This window comes from Urocitellus parryii, chromosome 5 (genome assembly GCF_045843805.1).
Source record: "Urocitellus parryii isolate mUroPar1 chromosome 5, mUroPar1.hap1, whole genome shotgun sequence".
Lineage (NCBI taxonomy): Eukaryota > Metazoa > Chordata > Mammalia > Rodentia > Sciuridae > Urocitellus > Urocitellus parryii.
This window is the reverse complement of record NC_135535.1, coordinates 156,971,022-156,980,276: the sequence shown is the minus strand read 5'-3', so window position 1 is coordinate 156,980,276 and position 9,255 is coordinate 156,971,022. Positions and strand designations below refer to the sequence as shown.

The window sequence follows — 9,255 nt, the reverse complement described above, 5'->3', positions numbered from 1 at the left end:
GTCTTTTCTGCCACTTGCTTTTTTAATCAGTTGTAAACGTCTGCAGGTCAAGGAAAGTTACTGGGCAAGAGCAAGCAGTCTCTGCCGGCACCGCGTGATGACGGGTTACTAAGGATGCCGCACATGGAACCCTTTTCTCATCTGGTATCATCCAAAGAATAAGCCAAAAGGATCAGGATCACAAAGAGCTCATAATCCAGGTGCAACTTTAAAAAATATTTTGGGGTGTAGCTTCGCTTCTTTAATCATGTCCCCAAATGAGCCATTACTGAATCAAGAATCCCTTTCCAAGGCCGGGGATGTGGCTCAAGTGGTAGCGCTCTTGCCTAGCCTCCGTGAGGCACTAGGTTCGATTCTCAGCACCACATAAATGTGAAAGGAAGATACTGTGTCCACCTAAAACTAAAGAAATAAATAATTTTTTTTTAAAAAAAAGAATTCTTTTCCACTAAGTAGAAGTTTCTAATGAACAGATGCTTCACAAACTTGTTCAAGGTAGTACAAAGATACTTCTGAAGAGTGAACCAAAAAAGATGGGAAACAGATGGGGAACTTAAGAAAGTGAACAAAGAAAATTCATTTCTTTAAAGGCTCTTTGTGGGTTTTTTAATTTTTGGGGGGTGAGTACCGGAGATTGAACTCAGGGGCATTCAAACACTGAGCCTCATCCCCAGCCCTATTTTGTAGTTTTTTATTTGTAGTTTTATTTAGAGACAGGATCTCACTGAGTTGCTTAGTGCCTCTTCATTGCTGAGGCTGGCTTTGAACTCACAATCCTCCTGCCTCAGCCTCCCGAGTTGCTGGGATTTCAGGCGAGTGCCACCGTGCCTGTTTGACTTTTCTTTTTTGGAACTGGCGATTGAAACCAGGGGTTCTCATATTTGAGATAAGCACTTTGCCACTGAGGTATACCCCAGCCCAATTCTTTGTTTCTGTTTTAAATTTTTTATTAATATTTTTAGCTGTAGATGGATGTAATACCTTTATTTCATTTATTTATTTATTTTTATGTAGTGCTGAGGATCAAATGAGGGCCTCTACCACTGAGCTACAGCCCCAGCCTGGGCTCTTTGCTTTTAACTATTGAGAAATTAAGATATTTTCAGTCTTTTGCTTTCCTTTTCCACATTGTCTCTAATGTTCTGGAGTTTCCTAGAGTCTGGACCGGGGACCTCAAACTTCCCCTAAAATTACTGTCCTATGATCTCTCTCAACATTTTCAAGTAAGCCCAGGTCTAATTTGAGTTTGGCTTGAACAATTTTTTGCTCTTCTAATTCTGTGAGAAGGGCCTGCTTAGTACTTAATTTTGTCTTATACTTCTCCTGTAACTTTTCAATTTCTTTCTGGAGAAGCTGGAATTCTTCTTCATTATAATGATGCACCTACTGACATTTATCTTTAGGAAGCAAGATATTTGGGGGAATACACACAATCAAACCGTGAAAACAACTGTTCCGTTTTACCAAAAAGGTTATGAAAATGTCCTTTGATGAAGCAAAGAAACTTCTCTGTGCATTTACAAATCTGGCTGGACTGGGCTCATCTCACAGCCTGGGATTCCCTCCAGTTTCTTCAGAATAACCTGTTCAAGAGCCTGCATCACTTCAAACAGGCAGTCTTGAAATGCAAAGTAGATCCTAAACATGCAAGTTTATGGTGTGAAGCCAAAGAACTAGGCCCCATAGTCCCTGGACCCACTGACATCTTAGTTACTTTGCTGTCCTCAATTATGAAAACTTGTAGTGACCATGGTGGCGATAAAGTCGACCACATACAGGCTTCCCGCCACCTCCTTTAGGGGACCACAAGCTGCCAAGTAGGGGCAACACTGCGGGTTCCTGAATATTCCAGCTTGAATGACTTAACTTTTTTTTACAACTTGGTACACTCTGGCTCATCCTCAATGAATGAAAACTGAACTATTTTTTTTTCCCCAAAAAAGCTTGGGAATCTTTTATGTATAAGTAGAATGTAATTAGATTTTATGGCTTCTGCATACAGAAAGAAAGAAAGGGAAGAAAAACAAAAAACAGATGAAGGATTAATTATTAAGCAGAGTGCAAAACTCCTAAATGCAAAAGGGCAATGTGTTCTTAATATAGTGCCACCTACAGAGTGGACAAGATTATTTGTTTTTTATCGTTGAATTTTTTTACATGATGGTACCATTTTCTTAGTATCCAAGCCTTTGGGTGAACGTTGAGAGTGTAAAATTCAAGCTGGGGCTGGGGCTCAGTGGTAGGATGCTCGCCTAGCATGCGTGGGGTGCTGGGTTCGATCCTCAGCACCACATAAATGAAAAATACATTGTGTCCACCTAAAACTAAAAAATAAGCATTAAAAAAAGAGTGTAAAATTCATCTAAATAAGTAAGATTACATCCGATTACAGAGGGTGATGAATCTTCTGATAACAAAACCTGACTTAGGGTGGTAACAGGAAAGACAAAGTGATTAAGATAACCAGTGGAGAAAAAATGAGGGTGATAATTCAGAAGGAAGTGGGGAAAGAGCTCTGTGCTGATAGAACTGGTGTGTGGCTCTGCTGATCCCTTCACATTCAGCAGTTCGCTGTCACCCAGCATGTCCTCAGGTTTATGAACTGTATTTTGAACCCATTCACGTAGAAAATATGTACGGCCTTTTTGTCATTTCCTATAGATTCAAAAAATGAATAGTGGGTCATGACCTTCCTGAGAAGCTTCAAATGGATTTCAAATGAACCCGTTGGATTCTACGGGTTCCTCGAGGGAGAGTTTATGACAGCTGTAAATTTTCTGGGATTTTTCCTTGACACATAGTTCCTGGTTATTTTCCTGAAAATTTTTTCCCCACCCTAAGTTTTTTATTTCTAAAACTAATCATAGGGGGTTGGGGGTGCAGCTCAGTGGTAGACCACATGAAGCCCAAGGACCTGGATTCCATCCCTACCACTGAAAACAAAACAAAACAAATGAACAAAAAAACCTCATTCAATCATCATGATCAAAAGTAATAATAAAAACAACAGGTGGCACACACCTGTAATCCCAGGGACTTGGGAGGCCAAGGTAGGAGGATTATAAATTTGAGGCCAGTCTTAACAACTTTGAGAGACCCAAGTAAAAAGGGCTGGGGCTGTAGCTTAGTTGGGTTCAATCCTAGTTAAACACACACACACACACACACACACACACACACACACCAAAAAAAAAAATCAATTAAAAAAAGAAAGAAAAGAAATGGATATAATGGATTAATTTTTTGAGATTAATTTTTCTCAAAGAGATTATTACATTTCTCTGGCTTTCAAAATGACCAAAAGGCCCATTTGTTTACTGGTATTATAATATGAATGTATCCATATATACAGCCAATGCCACATTCAGCTAGAACCAGCAATTTAATTTTATAACACTCTTGTTAGAAAGTATCATTATGGGGGCTGGGGATGTGGCTCAAGCGGTAGCGAGCTCGCCTAGCATGCGTGCGACCCGGGTTCGATCCTCAGCACCACATACCAACAAAGATGTTGTGTCCGCCGAGAACTAAGAAAAAATAAATAAATATTAAAATTCTCTCTCTCTCTCTGTCCCCCTCTCTCTCTCACTCTCTCTTTAAAAAAAAAAAAAAAAAAGAAAGTATCATTATGGCCATACCATATTTTTCTGACTTTATAACTCATGATTTGTAACTGATAATGATAATCAAAAAACAGATATTCATTGAAGGTGACTATGGCATAAGTTAGAAACATTGCAACAGCCACTTAAAAAACAAAATGGGCAAACTTTTAAAAAAATATATATCTCTACATTGGTATTATAATTAGTTTGGACAATTTTAAAAAAATATTCCCTTATTATTGCTTCTCTTTGGCTTAATGGCTTGTCAGCAAGTTTACCTGAGATGTAGCTATCCCTTCTCACATTCTATTTAAACTAACTTGATAGAACCGCAACTTAATTTTGTAAAAGACATTCTTTCTTTCTTTCTGTTTTTCTTTTTGGCACTGAGGATTGAACCCAGGGGTGCTTTATCACTGAGCCATATCCCCAGTCTTTATTGTTTTTTAATTTGATACAGGGTCTTGCTAAGTTGCTTAGGGCCTCACTAAGTTGCTGAGGCAGGCCTTGAATTTATGACCCTCCTGTCTCAGCTTTCCTGGTCACTGGGATTACAAGTGGATTACCACATGGTGTGTGCCACCATGCCTGGCAAAAAATGCATGTCCTTATGAAGCCCTTCCTGTCACATGATTCAGGGAGAAACTGACAGAATGGGCTCAGATGGGATCTGAATAGAGATGAGCAAGATAGAGATAACCCAGAAATCCCTGCTGTTTTAGGAGATTTCAACTACTTTCCTCAAGGAATTCTAAAAGGAAAAGTCTCTCCTCCACTCAGTGTGCCCCATCCCCAAACAACAGCAAAGAACTGAGAGTGGCATTTTGTTTATTTAAAATTTTTATTGCAGCGCTAAGGATTGAACCAAGGCAGGGCCTCATGAATGCTAGGCACGCATTCTACCACTGAGCTACACGTTCATTTTTGGTGTCAGGGATTGAACTCAGTGGCGCTTAACCACTGAGTCACATCCCAGTCCTTTTTATTTATTTATTTTTATTTATTTTGAGACAGGGTTTCACTAAGTTGCTTAGGGCCTTGCTAAATTGTTAAGGCTGGCCTCAAATTTGCGATCTTCCTGCCTTAATTGCTAGGATTACAGGTCTGGGCCTCCACACCTAGCCATAATCTGTTCTTAAGAACTAGGATATTCCAAATATGCCATGTGGAAGATGTTCAGATTTATATACAAATTTCAGCATTTTCCCCAGGCAATTGCAGGATTGACAGGTAATATGCAGTCTTCTGGTAATAGGCATTCAATATATATTATTGAGTAAGTGAATGAAGGAGTGGATGTAGTAAACAAATGAAGAATGTCTTTAGCTATTAATTGTCTAAATTTAGCAGGATATTGCAAAAAAGTTTGTGGCAAAGAAGCATTTCATTAGCTCAGTCTTTGTCTTGATAATTGGTTTATAGGGTGATGGAAAGAGGAACAAAAGGTTATTTGAAGTAAATTTGTGGCTCTGATAGTCAGTAACTCTGGCCCAAACTCTACCATGTTGCCAGCACTTAGAAGTAAGTGTTCTGAGCACAAGTATTTCATGTAAGATTTTGCAAACTTCACACAAAATCATGAGCCAATCATTTAAGTAAGAGAGGGTCCCTAATTACATTTCAGCAACTTCACAGTAACAAACAACATTGAAACACATAGTTTTCCGCAGAGTTCAGGCAGATAAAGCAGTTTTTGTTAAAGAATCCAGCACTGCCAAGAAATCCAATATATTCTATGGCAAAATAATGATTAAAAATGTAATATTGCCATGACTTCAGACTCAACCAAAGCCAATGTGTACTAAGAAATGGGAAGATTCAGCCTCTGTTGTCACATTAGTTCCCTAAGCCTACTTTCAACATCACCCGCTCTGCCATTCCTGACATGAAATAGTCTACTTAACAGTTCTCAAAGTGTGTTTCAGGGAACCTTGGGGCAACCATGGGGAGAAAGGAGTCTCATGGAATTATTTTATTATTTTCATGATAAAAAGATATTACCTTTTTCACTCTCATTTTCTTACAAAGGTACTATGGAATTTTCCAAAAGCTACATGACATGTTAAATCACAAGTTATGAGAGTCATGCTGTTAAGCCAAAATACAAAATATACCACTCACCACTGTTTCTTGTTTTGTTTTGGAAAAGGTCATGTTTAAATGTAGTGGGTTTATTATCATTTTATCATTAATTGTTAAAATTCAATTTAAATTTCAAATAGGGTACATATAGAAATATATAACCCACATAAACAAAAGCTCTTTGGTGTCTTTCTATCATGTTAAGTGCAAAGGAGCCTTAGGACCGAAAGGTTTGAGAAGTACTCATCTTGAGAAGCAGCAAAATCTCAGAAGGCGGCTCTTTTCGGGAGCCATGATCAGGCAAGCAGTGTTTAGGGAACAGGCTATGTGAACAGAGGGCAGGACTAGAGAGCAGACAGTGAGATTTTCTACCGATAAAGACAAAGTCTTCTTTCAAAAAATATTTAGATTTTAGTTGTAGTTAGACACAATACCTTTCTTTCTTTATTTATTTATTTTTATGTGGTGATGAGGATCAAACCCAGGGCCTCGAATGTGCTAGGAGAGCGCTCTACCACTGAGCCACAAACCCCAGCCTCAAGATAAAGTCTTAAAAATATGAAAAGTCATTACAGACAGCAAATGACAAATAGCAGAGTACGTGATGGCTACTGGAATAAAGACTGGTTTTAAGATCACTGCCTGTTATACTTGAATGTTATCTTTTGAAATCAAGTTGAATAAGAGCATCAGCAAGAAAAATTAAGATTTAAGACTCTTGTCTTAGTGATCATATTCTCAAAGCTTAGCACACGGAAAGAGTTCAATAAGGAGTTGTTATATAAAGGAATAAATACATAAATGAAGTTGAATAAGGTTAGTAGGAAAGTAGCTATATCAAGAAAGGTTCATAACAAGAGGCGTTGTTCTAGAATAAGTTCTGAGGACAGTTGAGGAGATGAAGGTAGCTGAGGTGCAGTGCCCATCACTGTCTTCAAGAAACCTCCCTCCTGTTTTTGCTTCTTCTTGATCCTCCTTGATTTCCTTTTAAGGTCTGATGAAAGGATGTTATTAAATAAGAATTGTTTCATCTCAAGCTTAACATCCTAAACAAACATGACCTAAATAGAACTCTTGATTCTAATTCGGGTTCCCAACAGAAACATGCTTTGCTTGCAGACTTCAACTTAATATGGTTCTTGATTATTTTCCTCTCATGCTCTGCATTTAACCCTTTAGCATATGGTGTTTCCACTTCCAAGATTCCACATTGATTTTATCCCCTTCTATCCCTACTTTCTCACCCTAGTGCAAACCATTTTTGACTCTTGGTTGGATTAATCTTTCTTATTTATTTATTTTGGTACTGAGGATTGCCCCAAAGGTGCTTAACCACTGAGCCACATCCCCATCCCTTTTAATCTTGAGATACAGTCTCACTGAGCTGCTTAGGCCCTCACTAAGTTGCTGAGGCTGGCCTTGAATCTGCAATAGTCCTTCCTCAGCTTCCTGAGCTACTGTGATTACAAGTGTGTGCCACTGCACCCAGCTGAATTAATCTTAATAAAACTTAGTTTGTCTTCCTGATTCTCTGGTTTGCCCCTTAAAAGCCAGAATAGTTTAGTTTTCTTTAAAATTCCAAGCAGGTCTGTATTAAATTCCCAACACCACAAAAAATTAAACTAAAAATAAATGAAAAGGAGTGAGGGTTAGGGTTAAGAGTCCCAGGGTTCAAACCCAGCACCCCCCCCACAAAAAAAAAAGACTTGGAATTTTAAGTTGGGTGTGGTAGTGTGCACTATAATTTCAGCTTTTGGGAAAATCATTTTAGTGCAGGAGTTTAAAAACAGCTTGTGATCACAAGTTCAAGGTGAGCCTCAGCAATTTAATGAGGCCTTCAACAACTTAGCAACCCTGTCTCAAAATAAAGAAATAAAAAGTCCTGGAGCTATAGCCCAGTAGTAAAGTACCCCTGGATTCAATTCCCTCGTACCACAAATAAAATTATAAATAAATAAACAAAAACACCAAATTCTTTCCAAACCTTGTTCTAGCCTTGCATGCCCTGGAATGCTCTGCCCACAATTATAAGGCTGCTTATTCACCCCATTAGTTCTCAACTCAGTGTCATATTCTGCCTTCTCAAAGGCCTTTCTAGATCACCATAGCTAAAACAGCACCCTTCCCCAAAATGCCTACCATAACACTTTGTTTTCCTTGCTTAACTTACCTGAAGTTATTCCGCATACTTGCTCCATGAGAGCAGGACCTCATTTATCTTTTAAATAAATATTTTTTTAATTATTTTTTTTTTAAGAGAGAGAGAATTTTAATATTTATTTTTTAGTTCTCGGCGGACACAACATCTTTGTTGGTATGTGGTGCTGAGGATCGAACCCAGGCCGCACACATGCCAGGCGAGCGCGCTACCGCTTGAGCCACATCCCCAGCCCAATAATGGATTTTAATAAATATTAAATATTCAGTGAATTATACATTGCTGTTATACTCCAAAATTTTTTTCCTGGCAAACTGATCTCAAAGGAAAAATAAGGTAATTATCATGTATGCAAACATACATATATGCATGTTCGTGTATGTTATATATGTATATATGGATTTTTTTTGGGGGGAGGGGTGGTGGGTATTGAACCCAGGAACACTTCATTATTGAACTACTCCCCAGTCCTTTTTTTTTATTTTGAGAGTCTCACCAAGTTGCCCAGGCTGCCTTTGAACTTGCTATCCTCATGCTTCAGCTTTTGGATTACATCACCCTGGATGGCCAGAACATCTGAAATGCAACTCATGACTGGCATTATATATCAACTGGACAGTGCTTCTCTGTAATTACATCCTGTCCCTAGGCTTAATCCCCATCAAAAAGAAAAAAAAATCAATTTTTTCATGAAAAACTTTTCCACAGATAAAAGTCCAGGCCTATGTAGTGAATTCAATCAAGTATCTTTTCTTTTTTTGGTACTGGGGATTGAACTCAGGGGTGGTTTCCCATGGAGCTACATCCCCAGCCCTTTTTATTTTTTATTTTGAGACAGCTGCATTCCCAACCCCCAGTAAGTTGCTGAGGGTCTAAGTTGTCAAAGCTGGCCTTAAACTTTTGGTTCCTCTATCTCAATCTCCGAGTTGCTGTGATTCCAGTCATGTGCCACTGTGCCCAGGAGTGTGTGTGTGTGTGTGTGTATGTGTGTGTGTGTGTTATGGAATCTTTGTGCTGACCTAGTTCTAAGCTTTCAGAAGCAAATTAACAGGCAAGTCAACATATAGAGGTATTCTCCATATTAAATTTTACAACGAAGGTAAACTGGGATGCCATTTCAATTCTGTATTTCTTAAAATGACTAACATATTAATAATGATTAATTATGATATATATATTTTTCAACAGAGCTTAAAGATTTATAAATATAGGAGGATCCTCTGATGAGAAACTATAGCCTATAAGATTTTTTGGCACATAGTACAAGCTCAATAAATATTTATTAAATGAATAGTATTTAGTGTTTTCTAACTGTGTAATATTTTTGGAGAAATATTCTTTGGCTTTAAATAAGCTAATATATTTGAGGTGACAAATATAAAACCATCTTTTTAAAAAGGAAATGGAAGC

At 38.1% G+C, this 9,255-nt stretch overlaps 1 pseudogene; it reads right to left on the bottom strand.

Annotated features, from left to right (window-relative positions):
• Positions 1-1,091: 1,091 nt before the first annotated feature.
• Positions 1,092-5,483, bottom strand: LOC113187027 (protein MIS12 homolog; annotated as a pseudogene).
• Positions 5,484-9,255: the final 3,772 nt, after the last annotated feature.